Genomic DNA, 19,742 nt, shown 5'->3' with positions numbered 1-19,742 from the left:
CTCCAAAACACTTCCCACACAAATAAAGTCAGATCTAAACAATTGGAAACCTATCAAGTGCTCACGAGTAAGCCGAGCAAATATAATAAAAATGACAATATTGCCTAAATGAATCCACTTATTTAGTGCCATACCAAGCAAACTCCCAAGACATTACCTCACAGAGCTAAAAACCGATAATAACAAAATTTATCTGGAAGAACAAAAGGTCAAGAATTTCAAGGGAATTAATGAAAGAAAATGCCAATGAAGGTCGCCTACCTGTGCCAGACCTAAAACTATATTATAAAGCAGCGGCTTTGGCATTGGCTAAGAAAACTAGATGTAGAGTGCTTTGCAGCAATTGTTCCATTTTCAACCCTATGAGAGATCTCTGACAGAAATCTCCATGCCCATTTTAAAGATGGAGACACTGAGAGAGAGAAAGTCAGATTAAATGACTTATATACTGATAGTGTCAGATGTTGGATTTGAACCCAGGACCCCAATTCAGGCTTCTTTCCACTCCAAAGCTCCCTGAGCTCAGGCCCTGTGTCATCTCTTACCTTGGAAGTCTCAGCCCAGTGCTTTGCAAAAGAATAGGCCCCTGAAAGATTTTTGCCATGAATAAGAAAACGTCTTCAGCTTCCAGGAAGCCATCAGGCTGGCCTCCTCTCTGGAAGGTTGAGATGGGGCTACATGCTATTCAAACTGTCCTGGAGCTCTGACCCCGGTGATTTCCGAGTGCACAGGGCCGGGCCAAGCGAGGAGGCAGGCAGCTCCTGGCCATCATGAGCACAGGGCCTGGGGATCCATTTCCCTACTAATTTTCTAGGACTTCTCTAGGGAAGAGGAGGAAGAGAAAGTGTGGGGGAGCTGAGAGAAGAGAGAGAGGAGGGTACAGGGAGGGAAGGATGGGCAAGATGTGGAGGAAAGGCCAGGAGAGGGAAGCACAGGAACCTGTTTGTGTGACTCTACTTGGACTACCTCAGTCCCAAAGCTTCTAGGTCCTCCCTTCCTGTCCCTTATTACTTTTCCTAGGAGGCAGACACTTCTAGCAGAGGCTGGAATGTCCTGTTCCCTCTTTAGGTCCTTTGACTTTCAGGGATGGAGTCAGTTACCTTGTGCCTGAGGCTAGCTGAGGCCTGCTGCCTTTGTGGGATTTGTAGCTAGGTGAGTCCTGGCAGTCACCTCCACTCTCAGAATGATCACCTTTGACAGCTGTCTCTCTGTGAATAATCTCTCTTCCCTGTGTTTTTGTGTTGCTCCTCTCTCCTGGCTCTCCTACATATCTGACCAGCCCTTTTTAGTCTCCTTTGCTGATTCATCGGCATCTAACTCATCTCCCTAATTGTGAGTGTCCCCCAAGACTCTATCCTCTCTTTTCTCTCTACCTTCTCTCAATTGCCGATCTTATCAAATCACTTACTTACCTTCTCTTGGAAGATGACTCCTGGGTTTATGTAGCCATCACTAGTCTGTCTCCTGAACTCCAGTTCTCTGTCACCTCCAAGTCATCTCCACCTCTGTCATCTCCAAGATGTTGGTGCCTACCGGTCCAGAAGACATCTCAAACTAAACATTTTCCAAATCCAACTGGTAATCAGTCCCTATAAACTTGCTCTATTTAAGTATTTCAGCTCAGCCTCCGTCATCATCCATACTATGTAACCTTTCATCCTCAGCAAATAACTCCCCCCTTGTTTCCCATGGTTATTGTTTCTTTTCCCATGGCTATTGTTTCTTTTCCCATGGCTATTGTTTCTTTTTCCACATAATTTCTACAGATTATCCAGCTCCATACCATTCACACAACCTGTACCCTAGTTCTAGACAGCATCACCTCCCACCTCAAGCCTCTCTCCAGTCCTATCAATTTGCTACATAAACGCCAAAGTCATTTTTTGAAAGGGCAGGTCTGATCAACTCATCCATCTGCTTAACCAATTCCAGTGGCTCCCTAGTGCCTCAAGTATCACAGAGAAACTCAGCTAGCATTTCAAGCTCATTACAACCTGGTCCCTTCCTACCTTTCCAGTCTTCTTCCACATTATTCCTCTCCCTAAATTCTGGGCCCCAATCATACTTGGCTTTCAGCCGTTTTGAACAAGACACATTTTATTCATATACATTTTTATAGGTAGCATTAGACTATGCCTGTTGACTCCTGCATCAGACGTAAGCTTCTGTCTTCAGAGATCTAGCATCTGGCCCGGCTGGCCCAAAATAAAGACTTCATAAATCTTCTTTAACTGATTTTAATAATTCTTCTTTAACTGATTGACAGGCTGCCCTGGGCTCTTTGGCTCTTCCATGAGGCTACAAATCAATAATTCCTTCAAAATGCTTTCTACCCATTATATATTTATGTATACTATCTCACTTGAGCGACCTCATAAAGTCTGAGCAACCTTATAAAGCTGGTGGTATTCCATCTTACAAATGTAGAAACTGAGGCTCGGAGAGTGGAAATGATTTAATACAACTAGTAAGTGACTAAGCCAAGATTGAAATGGAAGTTTTCCTAACTCAAAAGTCCTGTTGTCCATCCCCTACTCTAGGAGGCCTCCCCTAAATACTGGTTCTTTAATTTCTGCGTCCAATGGGTATATGGTCTTTGAACTGGTAACCTGGCTAAGGGTTTGAAATCAGGCAATGGTGGAAACAGTAAGAGATTTTACATTCTAGAAGACTGTCATGTTTCAAAGGGGGAAAGGAAACGGGGCCAAACTCTGCTGGCATCCCCACCTGATTTCTCTTCTAAGTTCTTGTGTTACAAAGACTCTGGCCTTTGCCCTCCCTCCACGTGGTACTTGGACTCCTCAGGAGAGGTATGGGGGACCCCAAGGGAGGGGTCGTTATGGGTCCCATATTAACTCTGGGAACTCCTTGCTGTTTTGTCTTATAAAACATGTAATCTCTACACAGGCTATAAAAGGAGATCTCTCCACCTAAGAAAAGTAGGAACTCAGCAAGCCCCCCCTCCACTTGAGAAAAGTGGGAATTCAGCAAGTTCCCCTCTAGTCCTGGGAACCTCCAGGGAGGAATTTATTGTAGCCATTTGTTAATAACAAAGTACATCACAATCTCTTACATTTTTTAATCTGAAGGTCAGTAGCCTCAAATGTGCATCCCAGAAGATTCATGTACATTATATACAAAGTATACAAAATAGTTAACTGTATTTTCTTCTGATACTGAGGCTAAAATAAAGATAACCTTGCAAGAGAGAACTATAAAGAACAGTCTGTTTTTTCTCTTTTTGTTCCCTGGAGATATTTCAACATATCCTAACTCTCCCAATCACGTCACTGTCCCATTTTTTTTCTTTACATGTGTTCATGAAATTTGAGACCTTGGAGAGACCTCTCTGAAAGACCTTGGAGACCATTTAGGCCAAGCTCCTCCTTTTACAAATGAGGAAACTAAGGTCTAAAGAATTTAACTAACTGCTCCAGGGAAACTGAGGCCCATAGAAAGGAGGTGAATGTGAGGGACAGAACAATCAAAAGAGAATGCCCTGAAATTAGAAAGGATGAGCTTAGCCACAGAGAAAGATGTGAGGAGACCCCTGGCCCCACCCCTTTGCAGAGTCTGGGTACCCAAATGGAGAACATGGCACTGAATGTCAGATTTTTTCCCATATGTTGATTGGTTCTGCTGATTTTCTTTTCCCCTGGGGCCCCCCACCCCCTCACCCCCACTTGCTAATGCTTCCTCTTTGACAGGCCCTTTTCCTTTGCCTCTTGCACACACATGCTTATTCCCAGATTGTCCCTCTTCTCAGAATGCAGGCTCCTGGAGGGCAGGAGGTTTGGGGGGCCTTCTTTGTCCCCCCAGTGCTTAGCACTCTGCTTGGCGCTCAGTAAGCACTAATCATGCTTGCTCCTGGGATGGCTGAGCTCCTTCTGTGACACACTTATGGCTACAAGTAATGGCTCCCTGGGAAGGGGGAAGCAGATATCAATAAGAATATTTTTGGTACACGGTTGGCACTGGCCCCCTCCTCTGATCCTCAATTTTCTCCTTTAGAAAATGGGGGCAACGACCCTCTCCACAAGAACGCACCTTACACAGTTACTGAGAGGAAAGGGCTTTGCCCAACCTTGGGGAGCCTCTGGACGTTCAAGTTCCCTCCCCTGGCAGGCCTGCCCCTTCCCAGTGCGCACACCCCAGGGAGCCCCTGGAGCGGGACTCCGATGGGGGAGGCTTGGGAAGCCCCGCTCCTGGAAGCCAGTGCCCAGGGAACGGATCTCCCCAGCTCCCCAGCTCCCTCTGACATGTGGCAAGCCTTGGGAGTGTGCGCATTTCCATTTTGCTGAGCCTTGGATTCATTATCATCACAAGGCCTTCATTACTGCCTAATTACCTGGGCTGATTTTCCCTGGTTTTCATATTAAAGACCAATTTACAGACAGCATTACAGTAGCTCAGCCACTGAAAGGCCATCACATGTGGCTCTTTTCCCTCTTCTTCCATCGGGCTGCCAGGCAACGTCCACAGGGACGGGCGGCCCGAGCTTCTTCCCGAGACCATTACCTCCTTCTCGGGATCGCCCATCGATTCCTGAGCTTGCCCCCAGTCACCGGGGACCCAGGCTGTTCCCCGCACGACCCCGTCCCAGCTCCTGAGACCAAGTGGGCAAAGGGCAGAGGCGCAGGCTCAGAGGCCCGGGCCTGGCCAGGCAGCTGGCAAGCATTCATTAAGTGCCTGCTGTGTGCCAGGCTAAGCCCTGGGAGAGCCCAAAGAGGGGCTCCTGACCTCAGGAAGCTGACATATCTCCCCTCATTGGATGGGGTGCAGGTCCAGGCATCACTGGGCAAATACTGGTGACTGATCACTGGTAGGGAAGCCTCAGAGGCCGGGGGCCAGCCTTGACTTCTCCAGCTGCCATGTCCGGCTGGGGGCAATCTGTTCCCTCAACTCCTCAAGGGGCTCCTCTTTCTGTCAAGGCGGCCTCCAGGTCGCCCCCCCCCTCCCCTGTGTTAAGCTCTCATCTCCCTGCCTGGGCCATACTTGTGACCTCCCCGGCCTCCATCCTTCAAGGTTCCTCCCATTGCTCTCATTTCCCAGGGCCCTTGGCCCCCTTCCACTCAACTCCCCCCTGTCACTCTATCCCATATGCCTCGTCTCCCCTCCAGTAACAACATCTGGCATTTGTTTAGAAAACTAGTTGTAAATTGCTTCACAGAAATTGTTCCATTTGCTCTCTGAATCAGTTCTGTGAGGGAGCACTGACAGAAATCTCCGTGCCCATTTTAGAGATGGAGATACTGAGAGAGAGAGAGACAGAGAGAGATAAAGAGAGAGAGACAGACAGAGAGAGACAGAGTCAGAGACAGAGAGACAGACAGAAACAGAAACAGAGAGACAGAGTGAGTCAAGGTAATTTAGTGGTTAAGGTCACAGTGCTAGGGTTAGGAGCAGAGTTTGAATCCAGGACTCAGTTGACTATTGATTCAGTTCTTTTATTATAATCAAAGTTTAGGAACTTGTTCCCTGTGTCATTTTTTATCTTTGATGTCTCAGGGTTCAGCATGGTGCTTTATAGATTAATCAAAAATGTTTTTTGATTTTAATTGCAAAAAGTTCATGGCTGAGAGGAAGCCTTTGCTGTGGGATAACGTCATGGAAAGAGCCCTGATGTGGGGCCGTTGTCCCAGCTCCGGCATCCCCTTGCTGTGTGACTTTGGCCAAATCAGGGTGGCCTCCTCTCTGAAAGGTTAGGATGGGGCTACATGCTATTCAAACCGTCCTGGAGCTCTGACCCCGATGATTTCCGAGTGCACAGGCCCCGGCCAAGTGAGGAGGCAGGCAGCTCCTGGCCATCATGATGAGCACAGGGCCTGGTGGTCCATCTCCCTACTGATTCTCTAGGACTCAGGGAAGAGGAAGAAGAGAAAGTGTGGGGGAGCTGAGAGAGGAGAGAGGGGGGGGTTCAGGGAGGGAAGGATGGGCGAGATGTGGAGGAAAAGCCAGGAGAGGGCAGCACAGGAACAAAGGTGTAATTGCGACTGGTTCCTCCACTCTGCGACTTCACTGACCTGTCCATCCCTCGGCCTTTTTGATATGTATGATGGTACAGGACCACCTCAATCTTTACTTCCCTAGGCATTTTTTTAGCCTTTGCAACATCAGTGAAATCACTTCCATCCTGATGCTTTACGGTCCCTCTCCCTCTCTCTGCCTTTTGACCTTTGGGAAACCTATTTAACTATCTCCTACCTGAGGGACTGTAATAGGTCATACCATCCCTGATGTGGTTCAAGGGTGCAAGCTAAGGGGAGAGCTAAGGTCACAGAGGTTCAAAGACCTAAGGTGACCAGCTGGAGCCACAGATGAAGGAAATCCTAGGGAGAGAGGGGCACTGAAGGCACACTGGCCATTTTCTAACCAAAAACGATGCCGGTAAACCTGGAAAGGAAGGATTACGATTTTTCCGGTGCTCCACTTTTGCTTTCTCTTTTAAAAATCACAGTTTGAATCTGTTTCAAAGGATGCTATATTCCTTTTAAAGTTCAAATCGATCTATATATTCAACTTCCCTTTTGCCCCAAAGGCCTTTACCTCCTTCGTTAAGTCTCACTCAATTCTATCCCCTTTGTCTTCGTTTCAGCGCAAACCTTAGCCAGCAGAGCCCAGAAAAGTGCTCTGGGGGCCTGTCCCTGGTGCCTTCCTCCCCCTCCAGGCCTGACTGTGGCTTGCCATTTAGAGATCCGGGTGGCTTTTCTACCTGTGGTGCTGGATTTTATGAGACGTGGATCGTAAGCTCATGCCATATTAAAAAAACGAAACTAGACATAAGGGGGAGTATGTGACGAAGAAGGAGCCCAGCTGTTGTGCAAATCTGGCTGTTACCACAATGATGTTAATTAAATGGGCAAAGCCATGACTGTGTGCCCGATTGAGTTACAGCCTGGCCTCCGATATGCCTGAAGACACCCAAGGCAGTCTGTGGAGAAGTTAGGGCTGTCAACACCATGAGGACGGGCGCTCGTTTCTGTAGTCTCCTGGCTCACTTGCTAACAAAACCGGCTTACCCACAGGAGGGCTGTGGCAAGGTTAAAGGCAGCTTTAGGAAAGGGAAACTGAGCAGAATCTAGCCCAACTGTTTGTATGTTCAAATGCATTAGGAAACCATTAGGAGTGTTCTACGTGAGTGGTGAAGGCTCATTCTACTGACAAGATCTCCCAGAGTACACTGCTTTGAATCAGAGAGGATGTAAAAGCTACTTGCAAAATCTTTCATCACCCCTAACATTGAAGCTTTTGATTATCTAAAAGAAAACACAATTAACAACCATAAATGTCTCAGGTCTGGGTCACCCTCCTCCCAGGTTCTTCCCAGCTCAAGGAGGCCACAGAGGGAAGTGAAGCCTGCCTCCAACTTTGAAGGTCATTTGATATTCTTTGAGTAGATTTTAAAAAAAAACAACAAATCATGTCTTCTGACATTTTGTGCAAATACAAAAAGATTATAGAGTTGCAGTCAAATGGCTTGCTAGGATTAAAATATAACTGTTTCTTGAATAGAACAGAATCTCCCCCAAAATCCCTAAAAGAGAATCAGTGTGGATATATGGGAATTTCCCTTTCTGTATACCATCTTGACTATCTCCCAAGTTCTATTACCCTACCCCCAAACAATCCCACATTTATTTTCACCTGGTCAATTTGGGGACGAGGCCATAGGGGGAAGAGATGATTTTAAAATTTCTGATTTTTCTGCTTCACATCCCTCCAATTTACATTTTGTCTTTGGGCATGGAGACTTGTAGGACAGACTGATATTTTCTCTGTGCCAAAGGAGAACAGGTCCATAAAATTCAAGAGTATGTATGTTTTTCAGTTTATAACAGCGCATCTCTAGAACAGAATGTGGTTTGTGACTCAATTTCAGGAAACACTCATGTTTTCTGATGGCAGAGAAGAACGTGATTAATATCCTCAATTCTGTCTCCACTGAAAAGTGGGAGAGACTTTCCTCATTCTCTTAGATATGGAATATGATGCCAAGTTCTGTCCTAACAAGCAAACTGTGTTGCAAAAATGGTGTCTTGCTAATGTAATATGGATGAAATTCTTGGGGCTTTGCTATAAACCTAACCTTGTAGAGCTAATGGCTAGTAAGAACAAGGGACTCGTGTCCCTTTTGGAGTCCTGAATAAAGGCTTTTCAGATGTGAAGGGGAATTTCAGTGTGCCAAGTCTGAATAAGAGGAAATATCTTGACACTCACCATTAGGTCAATGGAAAGGTAGGGGCCACTAGGCATCTACTGCCTCTGCCCCCAAGGCACCATACCCTCTCCTTCAGAGTAGCTTCATCACTCAAGTCCTCCAGGTCCTCTGCCATTAGTGGGTTGGCTCAACAAAAAGCCTTTATCCTATATGAATGCCTATTTAGATTTATAGCATCTATAAGGGAGACTGTTGAGTTTGGCGTAGCCCACAACAAAATTGTATGAAAGATAAGGGCCACAAGGGACATGGCTTCAGAGCCATCAAAAATCAAAATTTCCGTGCCTCGATTCACAAACCCACAGGGCCAGGCTTTTGCTTTAGACTGACTGGCCACCTGCTGCTACTTATCTAAGACACCATTTCTTGTTTCCTACGTTGCTTCCTGACTATTCACATTTTGCTGGTCCAAACCACAGGACAAGGGAAATAATCCAGGGGACTATGATGACTTTGAGGGAGGGACTCTGGGGCAAGGGGTCAAGGTAGGAGATTTCCTTCCAAGTATCCCTGTCCCCCATGTCCACACTTCACTCCGCATGAATCACAGCCTGTGCTTTCATCACTGAAATCTCGCAGGTCTCCAAGCTGGCCAATGATGTTAAGCTCTGTCACCCTAACTACTGGCCCTAGTACTGGATGTGCCCCATATTGCCTGTAGATGCCCAATCTGAATAGTCTTAGGTACATTTTTACTGCTCACCCGGTCTTATGAATTTCTTCCTATCTACTGAGTCAGCCTATGCAATGAACAATAGAGCTCCAGCCAAGAGATTGGGAGGACTTGAATTTAAATCTTGCCTCAGGCACTGACCAGCTGGGGATGCTGAACAAGTGTAACTTCAGCCCTTCTCAACCTGAGTTTCCTCATCTATAAAGTGGGGGTAATTAATAGCCCCTACACCACAGGCTGCTGTCATGATCAGATGAGATTATACAGGGAAAACACTCTGTAAACCATAAAGCCTTAAAGCTAACCTTAAATATTAGCTATTATTATTATCATTAATTCATCCCTTGCTTCTTCTCTGCTTCTCATATTCCTCTTAGTTGTATCAAGAGCCACTCTTAGGCCTTTCCCATCTGTAAAAAGCATGGATCTTCACCCTCCAGATGACCTAGGAGAAGTGGGTCGCCTACCGAGCTACAACACACCAAGGGACTGGGACTTGCCATCCATCAAATGGGGACCAAGTCCTCTAATCCACTGCCCCCACCTCTAGCCTGCTTCCCCGTTTGAGGGTCCCACTGGCCATTCCTCAGCTCAAATCTCACTTCTAGGACCGAACACATAAACCTGAAAAGGTCAAAAACGTGCTGACTCTGTCAGCTACATCCAGTAGATCTTTAGCTTGACCCAACCTCACCACTTGATCAAGGCTGTTTATAAGCAAGTATACTCACCAGGAAAAAAATAGAAAAAACAAACTGCAGCCTGTAGTCACCTCTGGATCCCAGAATCAGCAACAAAACAGCACCGTATCTGATTCAGATGGTAGATAGTGATGTTCCCAGCAGTGATAGAGGACACAGGAGGCTGGCAGATGCTACATAAGTATGGATGAAGGCCACTGCTTACATATATTCAAAGATGTAGCAATGCCTGCAAATAACAGTTCACTATTTGCAATCTGCCAGGAGGCTGGCAGATGCTACATGAGTATGGATGAAGGCTACTGCCTACTCAGGGATGTAGCAATTTCTGCAGATAACATTTTGCTATTCCCAATGATGGCCAAAGGCCTCTGAAAAAGCACAAACTATAATATTTCATCCAGAGCACTAAAGTTTGAGCCTGAGAGATTCCCACTAGACTCCTCTTATAATCCTGAATTCTCAGTCTCCTAGTGATGCATACATACCTACATGTGCATGTATATACATAGAGGGAATATATAGAAGAAAGAGAGGAAAAAAAAAAGAAAGAAAACATATCCTCCCAAATAAGTACCAAAACAAGGACGCTGGTTAAATGTGCCTCAATGTCAAATCAAGCCCCTTGGGACTTGGGGTTCAACTCCAGGGGACGATTCTGAGCATGTCCCACAGACATTATTCAAGAAGGATGGTGCTGGCTTCATATCGGGGCAAGGAGAGAGGGAGGATCCCAGCCTCCTGAAAGTAACGTGGCCGAGGACTAGAGAAGACATTCATATGAATTTTTCCTTGTTGGGATGCAACCAGTGTTCCATCAGTCACAGATGGAGAGTCACAGGCAAGGTTCATATCACAGAATCCATAATAAAATGAGCATGGTATACCATGGTCCATTGATTATTTTGATCTGTCTGGGTAGGGTCAGTCTTCAAGAACTAAACAACATCATGTCTGAGAAATCTCAGCCTGATTTCCATTAACCTGAAACCCAGCTGTCCACATCATCCTCAGAATAAAATGGCTATGTTCTTTGCTCGTATCCTTTCATAGAAGGATGTTGTTCAGGATTCCTTTAATTATTTGATGAAATACGGTGGGAGACAAGGACATCAAGGACAGAGAAAAAGGTCCTACATATTCCAAAATATTCATACCAGCATTTTTAATGACAGCAAAGAACTGGAGACCGAGTAGCTGTCCGTCAATGGGGGATGGCAAAACAAACTGTGGTGCATGAAAATGGTATGACGATGCATAAATACTACTGTGCTCTAAGAAGCAATGAGAATGAAGAATTCTAAGAAGTACAGAAAGATTTACATGAACTGATGGAGAATGAAGTAAGGGGAGCCAGGGGGAAAAATGACTACAAAATGTAAACAGAAAGAACAAAACAGAAATGAATCCTGGGTAATGACCAAGTTTGGGCCTGGAAAAGAGATGAAAAATGAACTTTTCTCCCCTCTCTGCAGAGGACTCTGGATGTGGAATATTGTCAGAACATGACAGAACACTGTCAGACGTGAGCAGCGTGGTAGGTGATTTTGCCGAATTGGTTTTTTTCTCCTCATTTTTTAAATATCTTGATAGAACAATTACAAAGAAAACAACTTTGAAAGACTATAGAACTCTGATCATTGCAATGACAAATCAGTATTCCTGAGGGCCAAAGATGGGTCATGATACCTCCCTCCTGCCAGAGAGGTGACAAAAAGGAAGGACTTCATTTTTGGACCTAGCCAATGTAAAAAGATATTTGATTTGGCAATGCATGCACAGTTATTGTGAAGTTCGGTTGTTTTTTTTTTTTTTTAATTAAGAAAAGAGAGAATGAATTGCTTGTCAAAAACAAATGAAGAGATAAAATGCAAATCAGGAAAATTTGGAGAAAAAAAGAGAAGAGATGATCATAAATGCAAAAGAGACTAAAAAATGCAAAGGCACAGAAGAAGTACATCTATAGGTGAGATTACTTAAGTGAAATGAATGAACAGTCACAAAAACATAAATTACTACACTTGACAGAACAGGAAATAGGCAACTTAAATAAACCAATTTCAGATGGAGAAATAAGACACATCATTTATGAACTGCTCAGTAAAAAAGTATCTGGGGCCAAGTGGGTTCATGGATGAATTTTTTCAAATCTTTACAAAGCAAAACAAACAAATGATGAATTACATAAAATTATCTTAAACATAGAAAGTGATGACATGATATCTAATTCATCTTAATCAGGTAAATACAGTCCAGATTTTTAAACCAGAGATAGCACTGAAAAACTAAATGATAGGCTCAAACTCACTAATAAATAAATGTAAAAATATGGAATAGAACATCAGCAAATAAAATGCAAAAACATCCAAAAAGTATTTACCACAACCAAGTAAGTCCTATCTCAGAAAAAGGATTGTTCAGTATTAGAAAAATGATCAATATAACACAGTATACCAATAAGAAAACTTATTTCAAATTATGGAATCCTAAAAATAGGCAGAAGTATTTGATAAACTGCAGCATGTATTCATGATTTCAAAAAAAAAATGAAGAACAAAAAAAAAACCTTCAAAAGCGATAGAAGAATTTTTCCTTAATATGATAAAAAGTACCTACTTGAAATTCCATCAACATTCTAGGCAATGGAGAGACATTAAAGGAATTCTCATTAAAAACTGGAACAAAGAAAGAGTAGAATGATGAAAACATAATAAACTCAGATGTTTCTGGTAGCACTTCACCTTGGTGCAATATCTTTGAAGAAAACAACTGCAGAGACTCTGTAATCTCACAACTCTGAATGTATACCAAAAGAAGTAATTAAAAAAGAAAAAAACATCTATTTTAAAAATGTTTATAGCACCTCTACAAAAACTCACCAAGTATCAGGACACAAAAATACCTTAGAAATAAATGTTGAAAAGCCCAATTCAATAAGCAGCATATTTTTGGAAAGTAAAAGCTTTGTTACAAGAAATGGTTCACTGGGAAGGGGAAAAAGCGAAGAAGTATTCATAAATGAAGGTGTTATTTAAAAAAAAACAAGATATATTAATAAAAATAAAATTTCAAAGACCTGTGTTAATAGACACTTAAAACAAAATGATGGGAGACTAACTTGGTTGGTGTTGTCAATTCCTATCATATTGGTGTAGTCCAGTCAAGAAACCATTATTTCTTTATTGTGTATCTAATTTATATTTTAATGTATTTAACATCTACTGGTCATCCTGCCATCTAGGGGAGGGGGTGGGGGGTAAGAGGTGAAAAATTGGAACAAGAGGTTTGGCAATTGTTAATGCTGTAAAGTTACCCATGCATATAACCTGTAAATAAAAGGCTATTAAATTAAAAAAAAAAAGAAACCATTATTTCTGGAGAAATTCATAATGGTATTTCTATAAAATTTCATAAGAAGAACCTTGGTAAATTAATTTCCAGAGAATTAATTTATTTTGTCTTTTCAGATGAAATTTCTTTTTCTATCCTTTCTCCTGGGTCTTTTCAGTAATAAAGACTTGCTGATTAAATACTTTTGTATTCAACATGCTAGAGTTACTATCCTGTTTACCTTTTCTTGATTCTATAAAACATTCTAAGTCATCATATCACAATACTTGTTAAACCCATGTATTTTTCTTTTCTTGTTGTATCACTATTTATACATATACATACTGTGTAGATACATGTGTTTATGCATATACACATATACATACATACATACATACATACATAATTTAGGGGAAAGGGTCCAGGGACTGGACCTATGATTCCAATGACAAAAAAGAGAACTCTGATAAAAAAAATAATAATAAAATAAATTTAAAAAAAAACTCTATCAATGCAGATTACCAACTCCAGCTGGGAATTCTAGTCTCAAACAATTACATAGAACACTGAGAAGTCCCATAGACAAGTTGTCAGAGCACTTATTTAAACCCAGTTCTTCCTGACTCTAAGGCCAGTGCACTGTCCCAATATTATGTTATGCTATCTCTACAGTGTCTGATAGTATAATCATTTGTAATGCTAAAAATACTAGTGTAGACTATGGGCGTCCTTGCTTGATATCAAATATGTTATTGGGGCCATTTCTAGTGATTTACAACCAGGGCTCTTAAATTTTTTTCCACTTGGGATCCCTTTTCGCCCAAGAAATTTTGATATGACCCCAAGTATATAGGTATATATAAAATAGGTATGCAAATAAAACATTTACTGATAATTTAACCATAAGGAAATTTATCTTTAAAAAATTCTTCAGCATGCACATTATTTTATCATTTGTTAAAAGATGAAAGCAAATGTACATACTAATGAAATGGGTGTGCTTGTTTATTTTTACATAAAGAATTAAATCTTTGCAGAATATTTGATAACTTGTATTGTTCCCAAATTTTTCATGACTCCCACATTCAGTTATGTGACCTCATATGGGCTTATGACCCACAGTTTAAGAAGCATTGGCTTACACCATTGTAAGTAATCCTCATTCTTATTTTTAGATAATTGGTCATATTAAGCAAAATTCTTTCAACTTGTAGTATTTTTTAAACATAAGTATCTATATTTTGCCAGAAACAATTTCTGCATTTATTGACAGAATCATGTAATTTTTACTATTTATTATTAATATGGCTTATTAGATTTTCCTACCCTGCATTAAGAATAAAAATAACTTAAACATATTGAATATTTTTAATCTATTACTGAAGTCTCTTTGATAATCTTTTTTTAAAAATTTGTAAGCATACTAATTAATGATAACAGAATTCTTTCCCAGTTTTACTCCTCCCTAGATTGGGTATAGGGACCATATTTTTTGAGATACTTAGTAGTAGAGGGAATGTTTTAGAGATTCTGTATTTTTTGAAAGTTTATTTATGTAGCACAGAAATGATTTCTTCTTTAAATGTTTATTAGAATTCACTTTTAAATCTTGGTCGAGATTTTTTCTTTACAAATTCATGAGGAGTTTTCTCAAATTCTGTTTCTAAGATTGGCCATTTTTAAGATTCTCAACTGCCTCTTTTGTTAATTTAGATATTTTACATTTTTATGTCTATTCGTCAGTTTGGAGAGGTAGAATCTGTCATTAAAATTTCTGTTTTGTTGGGTATAATCGTTTGTGGTTATTTGCTTTATTTCTCCTCCAAAGTAGTTATTCATTTTCTTTTTGATCAAATTTGCAAATGGTCTATCAATTTTGTAAGTCTTTTCTTTGGGGATAGAATATATAGTTTTTATTGATCTAAAAACATTTTCTTGCTTTACATTTTAGCTACCACTAGATTGATACCACTCGGTGATCATGATTTCTGCCAAAAATTAAAAGTATACAACACTAAGAAATGCTGCATTTCATAAAAGAATATTTTATATGAAACACCTAAAGTTAGCCCCCAGAACAAAGTGACTTTCTTTTCCCTTTTCAATTATTCTTTTCAAAGAAGTTTCTGTAGATCCTATTTTAGTAGGTGGTAGCCAGACATCATATATATAAAACCAGAGGATACCTCCAGGATTCCTGGAGTCTACACTAGAAGCAGGATTACATGCAAACCACCCTTGAAAATTACCTTAAAACTCTGGCCAGTAAAGCTACCAACTACTTCTGGAAAATCACAGTCAGGATATTCAACTAGATGAGCTGCAGTGAATAGAGCATTGGGCCTGGAGTTAAGAAGACTTGACTTTAAATCCAAACTCTAACACTTACTAGCTCTCTGTCCCTAAACAAGTCACTAAACTTCTGTGTGCCTCAGTTTCCTCAATCTTAAAGTGGGGATAATAACAGTACCTATCTCCTGGGCTTGTTGTGAAAGGATCAAATGGCATTTAGCACAGAGTCTACCACATACTGAATAAATGCTTATTCTCTTTTCCTTCTTACTGTTATCTAACTTAAACCTTCCTTCTATAAATTAAGCCTATTTGTCTCTGAAATAAAAAGGGAAGGGACCCATTCCACCAGAAGTGTGAGGAGTGATATTAAGTCCCCTCTCTTGTGTCTACTTAGGCTAAATGAAACCAGTTCCTTTAGCCTTCCCTAATGTCTCTCTCTCTCTCTCAGTTATTCTCCAAATATTCCAGATCATGAAATTATAGTGGGATAGCCCAAACAAGTTATTTTTTTATTATGTCTTTTTATTTATAAAACATATGCATGGGTAATTTTCATCATTGACCCTCGAGAAACCTTCTGTTCCAACTTTTCCCCTCCTTCCCCCCACCCCCTCCCCTACATGGCAGATAGTCCAATACATGTTAAATATGTTAAAGTATATGTTAAATCCAATATATGCATATATATTTATAGCTGCACGAGAAAAATCGGATTTAGAAAAAATGTAAAAATAACCAAATAGGTTATTATTTTAGTAACAGTGATGAGAACTGAGCAACAGTTTTATCTATTTATTTTTTAATATAACTAATTTATGCACCGGTTTGAAACTTATCGAACTACAATAACAGGAGAACGTGCCTGACATTCAACATAAAAACTTGGGAAGCCCAAGCTCACTTCTCAAACCTTCCAAATCATCTCTACCATCTATCTTCTCTCAGAAGAAAATATATTCTTATACTTTATTGAGAAAACAGGAACTCCTCTTTCCCCACCTCCACATCATTTCCCCTTTTCTGAGCCTTTTTCCCATTCTCTGATTAAGAAGTGGCTCTTTCTGACAAGATCCATCATTGATCCCATTCCCCTCTGACTCCTCTGGCAGACTGCTCCCCCAATCACCTCCTCTCTCATTCTTCATCCTCTCCTTATCTCCTGGCTCATTTTCTGCTACCTACAAACATGTCAAATCTCTCCCATCCTTAAAAAACTTGACTGTGCCATCTCCTCCAGCTGTTAGCCTTGCATTTCCTAGAAAAAAGCTGCCTACTTTCTTTGCCTCTACTTCCTTTTCTCTCACACACATGGCTTCTGATCTCATTATTCAACTGAAACTACTCTCTCAAGTTACAGATGCGGTCTTAGTTGACAAATCTGATGGACTCTTCTCCAGTCTCATCCTTCTTGACCTATCCGCAGTACTGGACACTGCTGACCATCCTCTCAAGGATACTCTCTCCTCCCTGGGTTTTCATGATACTGTTCATTAAGCATTCTCTTACTTAACTGCCTACTTCTTCCCAGTCTCCAGTGCTAGATTTTCATCCATATGCCTCCTAATTGTGAGGGTACCCTAGGGCTCTCTCCTGGGCCCTCTTCTCTACAGGCAGCTAAGTGATGCAGTAGATAGAGCACAAGCCCTGGAGTCAGGAGGACCTGAGTTCAAATCTAGCCTCAGGTACTTATCAGCTGTGTGACCATGGACAAGTCATTTAATCCTGTTTACCTCCATTTCCTCATCTGTAAAATGAGCTGAAGAAAAAAATGGCAAACCACTTCAGTGTCTTTGTCAAGAAAATCCCAAATAGGGTCACAAATATTTGGACATGACTGAACAACGACCTACATCACAGGTTTCCATGGGCTCAAGAATGGGCTGTATGTAGATGACTCCCATATCTAGAGATGCAATCCTGAGCACCAGTACCATGTCATTAATTGCTCAATGTACATTTGCCATTGGATGTTTTGTGTGACTCATAAACTAAACAGGTACAAAACTGAACACATTATACCTCCTTAACCTTCTTCCAGACTTCCCTCTTTCTGTTGAGGGCACCACCATCCTTCCAGCCACCCAACTCATAGTCTTAGAGTTATCTCTGAATTGTTCTTCTCCCTCCCCCAAAAAATCGTGTTGGTTGCCAAGTCCTATAGACTCCACCTCCCTAACATCATTCCCATCTTTCACTCACACAGCCAAGTTCAGGCCCTCATTGTGTCTCATATGAACTATTAAAACAGTTTTTTCATTGGTCACCATCCTATAAGTCTCTTCAATCTATCCCTCGTACAACTGCCAAAGTGATTTTTCTAAAGCACAAGATTGACTATGTTATTCCCCTGCTCAATAAAATCCAACAGCTCAAAGACTTGAGAACTCTGATCAATACAATGATATCCTACAAGTCCAGAAGACTGGAGATGATATATGACCCCCACCTCCTGCCAGAGAGGTGATGGATGGACTTCGCGTGAAAAATGAGACATATCTTTTTGGACATAACTAAGTGGGAATTGGTTTTGTTAAATATACAGATTTGTTATGAGTGTTTTTTTTTTATTTTTTTTCCATTGGGGGTGGGGGTATGGGAAGGAGAGATAATCAATGTTTATAAAATAAACAAAAAGATCTAATGGTTCTCCATTACCTGTAGGATTAAATACCAACTTCTGCTTGACACGAGTCCTTCACAGTCTGATATATGTTATTACTCTTCCCCTTCAGGCACTTTGTGTTCCAGCTAAACAGACCTTTTGGCTGCTGCCACACACACACACACACACACACACACACACACACACAAAATCCCCCGCCTTATTCTGAACTTTGGCACAGGTTTGTTCCCCATATCTGGAACATACTCCCTCCCTCATCGCCACCTTTCAGAATCCCTAACTTCCTTCCAAAAACAGATCAAATATCAGCTAGTACCTGTTCTGTCCCCGCCACCACCCCATAGCTGCTAGTGCCTATCCCTCAAAATCCTGTTTTTAATTTTGTATTTATTTTCTGTAGAAACATATACACATATAATGCTTAACAGAATATCTAAGACATGGTAAGCACTTTTAAAAATCCCCCTTCCCCATTTTATTTAGGCAGTTAGGTGAATTGCAATAGATAGATTCTTGGGGCCAGACTCAGAAAGAGAAAGAGAAACATATTCACTGTGATTCAGAAATTCACTTAACCTCTGTTAGCCTCAGTTTCCTCAACTGTAAAATGGGGAAAATGATAACACCTACCTCCCAGGGATTTTGTGAAGGTCTAACATGATAATAATTGTAAAGCCCTTAAGCCCATCTATCATCTGGAAGGTGATAGATGCTACATAAATGTTTATTCCTGATTGTAACAGGGATCTTGTTTTTATTTTTTGTTTTATTTTTCTTTTCTTAATAAGAGGTTGGAGATGGGAGGGAGTGGGCAAGAGGAAGAAACCAATTTTTTTTTTGATTATAGCTTTTTATTTACAAGCTATATGCATGGGTAATTTTTCAGCATTGACCCTTGAAAAAGCTTCTGTTCCAACTTTTCCCCTCCTTCCCCCCACCCCCAAGAAGGCAGATTTTTGATGACTTAAGGCAGCTAGGTGGTGCACTGGATAGAACACTGGACCTGAATTCAAATTTGATTTCAGACACTTACTAGCTGTGATCATGGGTGAGTCACTTATCCCTGTTTTGCTTTTATTTCCTCATCTTCAAATGAACTGGAGTAGGAAATGGCAAACCACTCCAGTATCTTTGCCAAGAAAACCCTAAATGGGGTCATCAAGTGTTGGACAAGAATGAAATAAATGACTAAACAATGACAACAGTTGTTTTTTTACAAAAATAAAAGTACAAAGATAAGGATAATACTGAGATACTAGAGCCCACCATGGAAGTCTCTCCTCCCCCACCTCCATTTTATAGCTACTTAAGCCATAAGGGACAATGCAGGTTTAACTTACCATGATTGGACACAAACTGATGATAACTTCCTAGAAAGATAACAATTCAATTGAAATAGAGATACATCTGAATATTCCAAGATGCTCCTTATCCATTTTTTCCCTCCAAAGTGAGGTTAAGTTTATATAGGAAATGAAAAAGATGTTTTAAAGAATAATTTAGAGAATGATCTCCTCTGATTTTTCTTGTATAGAATGATGATTATGGAAATATGTATAGAAGAATTATACATCAATGTTATGGACAGTTTGTTTTTATTCCATAAATTAAAAATAAAATTTTTACAATTATAAAAAAAGAAGAAGAATTGTACATGCTTAACATATATTGGATTACTTGCTGTCTAGGGAAGGTGGGGGGAAGGAAGGGAGAAAAAAATTTAGAACACAAGGTTTTGCAAGGGTGAATGTTGAAAAGCTATCTTTGCATGTATTTTGTTTTTTGGGTTTAGGGTTATTTATTCTTTTCTAATTAAAACTTTTTATTTTCAAAATTGTATGTATCTAAACAACAACAAAAAGTGAAAATACTATGTTGTGATCCACATTCAGTTCCCACAGT

The 19,742-nt window shown here is 40.9% G+C and overlaps 1 protein-coding gene across 1 annotated transcript in view; it reads right to left on the bottom strand.

Annotated features, from left to right (window-relative positions):
- Nucleotides 1–1,694, bottom strand: part of GPR50 (G protein-coupled receptor 50) — a 66,057-nt gene extending 64,363 nt beyond the window's left edge. The window contains exon 1 of the mRNA XM_031945233.1: nucleotides 1,413–1,694. The gene's annotated coding sequence lies outside the window, so the exon portion shown is untranslated. The remainder of the gene's footprint in view (nucleotides 1–1,412) is intronic.
- Nucleotides 1,695–19,742: the final 18,048 nt, after the last annotated feature.

Source organism: Sarcophilus harrisii, chromosome X (assembly GCF_902635505.1).
Source record: "Sarcophilus harrisii chromosome X, mSarHar1.11, whole genome shotgun sequence".
In the NCBI taxonomy this organism is placed as follows: Eukaryota; Metazoa; Chordata; class Mammalia; order Dasyuromorphia; family Dasyuridae; genus Sarcophilus; species Sarcophilus harrisii.
This window is presented reverse-complemented; position numbering and strand designations above follow the sequence as displayed.